This window comes from Citrus sinensis, chromosome 8 (assembly GCF_022201045.2).
Source record: "Citrus sinensis cultivar Valencia sweet orange chromosome 8, DVS_A1.0, whole genome shotgun sequence".
Taxonomy (NCBI): Eukaryota; Viridiplantae; Streptophyta; class Magnoliopsida; order Sapindales; family Rutaceae; genus Citrus; species Citrus sinensis.
In genome coordinates, this window is record NC_068563.1 from 10,133,470 (window position 1) to 10,139,092 (window position 5,623).

Sequence of the window (5,623 nt, forward strand, 5' to 3'; positions counted from 1 at the left end):
TAAAACTAAAAGGAATAACTGAAATTTTAAATAAATATTAAAATATTAAAAATAATAAATATTTAATTTGGCGCCATTATTTTTAATTTTTCAAAATATTTTGGCGGGAATTATTAAAAATTATTTTCAAATCATTTTGGCACATTTCAATAATATATCAATTAATTCTAAAAAATAAATAAAAAATAAAAAATAAAAAATCCTAAAATAATTCTATAATTGACATCCAAATCAACCTCTATAATTTAATCATTACAGCCAAACAATTCAAGTAAACAAACATTTGTACAATTTGGTATACAATCTTTCCCATAAAAAATAAACACCAAACCCAATTTCATAAAATATTCCCACGTTTAAATGAATCTTCATGTCTTCAACATCGACCAAGCAAAGTCCAACAAACTGCCGATTGTATTGGCATGCTTGCGTTTAAGTTCCAGTTGCTGCAAGATGAACTGAAGCAATTTTGATCCCTGCGAAGCAGTCTTTGAGTACAAGCACTACACTACTGGAAATTTTGGGAAGAAAAATGCATACTAGAGAATACACATGAACTCAAAACAATGTCATTGCAAGGACTAACATTGCAAAGAAGATGAAAAGATAATGCTTTTATTTACCATCATTTGGGCAAAAATTCAAGCTCACATTTATGGAACAATACTAAAAACTTCAGAAATCAATGCAAAATCAAAACCTTAAACACACTAAAATCTGCTAAATAGACCTACAGGAGCTCAAATAATCTCCAAAATATCTGAATGACAAATTAATTTACAAAAAAAAAGTTGAGGATTTGTAAAACGGAGGCCCTTACGATTATTCAAATTACAAAAGAGGAAAGGGTGCTGGCCAATAAATGATAAAGGCATGCATAAAGAAAGGCCAACAATAATGCGGGCTTTAGAGAATCAGAAAATTCATAGAACAGAGGGGGAATATCAACAATTATTTCGGAAGAAAGAAAAAGAAAAAAACAAGCATGCTTGAAAAATTTTCAAGATAATGAAACCGCATTAATTAACAGGTTATAAATTTTTGTAAGATTAATGATTTTTAAAAAATTCTATGAACCTTTCAGTTTCACAGAAAGAGAGATAAGGACAAAGACAGTAGTTTACATTAAAATCACTGCAAAAATCTAGTGCAAAATATGTCTACAAATACCACAAAATATATGCAAGTAAATATTTATAAAAGAAGCATTCAAACGAGTCAGAATGTGACCCACCGTGTGTCCTTCACTTTATATAGCATTAGAGTAATACTCCCCTAGTATGATATGCGCACACGCAATTTATATAGACGCATAAAACACAAACAGCACAAATCTTGTTATTTGTCTTGCTAAAACCCAGGAAATAGCTTATCAGATGAAATGGACCGCCCATAGTTCATACAAAGAAAAGAATAAGCCACATATTAATTGAAGCTAACAGACATAAAATGATAAATGAAAAATGCTCACCTTCAGAATGAAATCAATGTAATGAAGAGCGCCATTCTCAAATTGAGTTTCGCCACCTGGAAAAATGAGGTATTCACTAGTGACTTTAACTCCATTTTGCTAACCCTTAACTTCTGAAAGCTTTGTGTGGGGAAAATTATAATACCAAATCTGCCCCACACACCATGAGAACAAATTTTAGCCCAAGTGAATTAAAAGTAGTCAAGTATATATTTTTTAATGCAGAATATAAGATCATACCCTATCCCTGCTTTTGGGCCACTTAATTGAGCGTTTGTATCCTTCCGGTAAAGGAGCAATAGAGGTACAAGCTTCTTCAGGGCAATACCTCCCTCAATGTTAATAATGTTTTGTGCTGGAAAGCATTCTAATTGCTTGCAAATTGTCCAGGCAAGGGATGCAATCTAGCCCAGCAGTGGCATTACAGATTTTCCAGCGATGACCATACTGGTCCTTAAATATAGAAGATTGTTGTGATATTGTCTCATTCTGTGACTCAATAGGTTGAGTTGACCAAGCCCCATTCTGAGCATTAGTTTCCTTCAAAATTTTTGACTGGTCACCAGAAGGAAAAATCTCAGTTGAAGCCTGATCCTTTCCACGACTCTCAGTGTCGTTATCTTGATCTTGAGAATCCTTCTCCTTTTCAATTTGACCAGCCTCACCCATTTATTTTCATCCAAGCTCTTCTCTTATTCAATTTGCTCAGTTTTTTTTTCGATTCGCCGCCTTCTGTTTCTCCAGCTTCTGAATTCGAATCACCACTTTCACTTTTAGATTCCTCATCTTCCCTTTTTCTACCATCGTCATTTTCAGACACCGCCTTAGATTCCTCTTCAGACTCAGTATTCTCATCAAAACTCTCCTTCACTATATTCTCTTCCTGGTTTTGATTAACCATATTCTTAGATTCACTCATCTCACCATCACCTTCAGACATATACTTCTCTTCCTGATTATCTTCCACTCTATTCTCTGACTTTTCAACAGGCACATCATCCCCATCTCCATTTGTTGAATCCTGTCATTCATCACCTTGATTTTCTGCGAAAGTCCCAGAAACAATCTCAGATACTCTCTATTTCACTTCGCTTATAGCCTCTTAAGAGGACAACCTAGGATCCCGGATCCCACACCGGTACAACTGATGATGACATTAACATCCAAACGCCAACCAGACAAAGACCAACAAACACTACTACAGTAACCACTGAACAAAGACAGTATGACAGGTTCTTTAGCTAATTAATATTCCATCAAATATAATTATATAATACCTATCAAGAATTTCTGAATAGAAGGCATTCTCATCAATCTCATCTCAAGCAGCAACCTCACCAGTAACACATTTTCATATCCTGTTTCCACCACAGGTCGCACGTACAAAAAAAATGAAGTACTAATTAGCTTCAACAGAGCCTATTTCTTTATTTCTTTTTTTTTCCAAAATAAACCTTCATTCTTATACGTATAATTAAAATATCAACTGAATAAACAAAGTCTATTATTACTAGTACAACATTTTCATTTTCAAGCAGAGGTAGATAAGAAATCGACACCATCAAATAAACCTAACTTAATCTTGAAACCATAAACTGCACCAAGCATAGCAACAAAGCCAGAGCATGACTATAAAGAAGACAAAAAAAAATTATATCAACATGAAATTGAACTTTTGTTTTATCTTCCACAAGCTAGAAATTCGATTGGAACAACACAAAATGTGAAACTTTTAGCAATCTTACAAACATTATACACAAATCTCAATTCACGGCAAATAGGGGGATGAATCACTGACATCACCCAATTTATATATTCAATTAACGTATCCCCACCCCAATCAGCAACGTGCTACCACAGTCGATTAGTTATTAAGGTTAAGGCTTACCGCACAAAACTGAATGGCGTTAACTAAATAATGAGTTGAAACGGCATCTGCAATCGCATTAAATGGCATTGAACCGAAAGGTAGGGTTTAAATGAATGCTGGCCTGAGACAAAAGGGTGTGGCGAATTGGGGTTTTATGGCTGCGTTTAGTTTCAATTGAAGGAGGGAAGTTGAGCGAGAGCTTTGATATGTAAATTTCAGCTTAATTCTAGGGCTTTCTTTCGATTGAAACAGAGGGAAGATTTTGGTTATTGAAGTGAAAGAGATGGAATAAATAAAAAAAATTAGTGAAGTGAAAGCGAGGGAATACAAGATTTTTCGCGGGTGATGTTTGGTCGGAAGGAGAGTATGGGTTTTATTTTTATTTTTATTGTTTGGTTGTACAAAATATATAAAAATTTAAGATTCGTTTATGATAGTGTAATTATTTTACAGCATCAATAGTGTAAGTAATATTAACCATTACATTTAATCAACAGTGTATATTATATTTATTAATAAAAAAATAACATAACCAGTTAACACTTAACAGGGGTGAATTGTTAGATCGTGGAGTTGGTAGAAGTATACGAAATTTCAATGACGACCCCTACAGTTTTAAAAATTCTCACATGTTTCGCTTGAATAACATATTTCGTTTAATAACATAAAATTTAATAAAATATATGATTTCAATGAAATATATGAACATGCATATGAAACCCACATTCATAGAAATGTTTCATTAGATTTTTAAAGTTTATCTTACCTATGTATCCTAAACCATTCATTATCAACTTTTCGTAATTTTATTAAATAGAAATTTCAAGCAAAACAAGAAAGAGTGACTATATGTAATTAATTTGAAGATTTAATGTAAAACTCACAATTGCTAAAATAGTGCTTAAATTATATCATTAATGTTATAAGATAATTTGATTATCATGTAACCAAACTAATTTCAAAATTTATTTTGAAAGCATGTAAAACTAATTTCAAAATCTATTTTGAAAGCATACAAATGGATGCAGTCTCTACTATGTGATTTTTTTATTCTAATTTATGGCCATGGAAGAGAATTGGAAGATCCGTATTTGTCCAATAGTGAAATATAAATAATAGCCCGTCAATTTCTCATGTAGTATATTTCATTGGCTTATTAGCTTACAAAACTATATGCAAGTGTTAAAAATTGGACTATTGCATGAAATGTCATGTGATATATTTCATTTGACCTTAGATTAATTAAATGCCTCTAAATGGTTTACAACATTAATCTAAAAATTAATTTTCACTGATATTTATATGTGACATATCAATTCATAATATATCAGGGTAATTACGATTTTAATTTCCCTTCTATTAATAAATAGGGGTAGATAGAAGTACTCAATATGTGCGTGTGTGTGGGGGGGGGTATCAATTCATATATCTTAATAAATACAAGAAAAATCACATCTACTAACTTAACATATGTCTTATATGTCTTTCTATAATAGTGTCGGTAAAATATATTTTATTTGCTATACATTGAAAGACGTGTAGTATATTATTTTATAATTCGTTTTGTAATTTACAGAAAACGTGTTTAACATATTTTAACTTTTATTACTATCAAATAGATTCTGTTTAATACATTTTATAATTTGATTTAAGGTTTAGGCTCACCAAACATATATTACACATGTACTATTAAAATGAAAATGAAAATAGGGGCTACAAAATGATACTGAACATACCCTAAGTTACTTGGAGTGTCAGTTTAGAAATAAGTATCACTGTAGGCTTAAATTTATGGAACAACTTTTCAGGATTGTTGGTCTTCCTCCATTAGCTTAATTTAGGTCTATATTTCCATTTTTTTTTTAATGGCGCAAGATGATGATGATGATGATGATGATGAAATTGTGCTATCCGTAATGATGCACCTTCGTATTCAATAAGAATCATATGCATATTCAATAGTGAAAATATGATAACTCTATCGTAATTTGATCATATTACAGTACAATTGATTACTAAAAAATGTCTTTATATTTTTTATTACATTTTACATTAAAGTTGTAGCACATTATAAATGCAAAGCTTAATGTTTAATAACATAACACTTCAACAAAATCAATATCTTAAGTATGATGTATGATATAGAATATTGAAATAGTTATACCTAACACTCACAACAATTTATAAAAATTTATAGTGTTTTATTTACAATATCTTTTCTAATTATATATGTATTAATATCTATCTTAAAGTCAATTTTTGGATTAGTAGATTTTAATAAA

General features: G+C 31.1%; 1 long non-coding RNA gene across 3 annotated transcripts; it reads right to left on the reverse strand.

The window, feature by feature from the left end:
* Positions 1-208: 208 nt before the first annotated feature.
* Positions 209-3,714, reverse strand: LOC102613206 (uncharacterized). 3 transcript variants are annotated; one of them, XR_008051307.1, is made up of 4 exons: positions 3,360-3,714; positions 1,712-2,829; positions 1,472-1,621; positions 209-476 (listed from the first exon to the last, which is right to left on the reverse strand). It is a non-coding gene; the product is annotated as an uncharacterized LOC102613206 (long non-coding RNA). The 3 variants fall into 3 exon arrangements; XR_008051308.1 differs by having other exon boundaries at positions 1,712-2,515; positions 2,749-3,712; XR_008051306.1 differs by having other exon boundaries at positions 1,712-3,708.
* Positions 3,715-5,623: the final 1,909 nt, after the last annotated feature.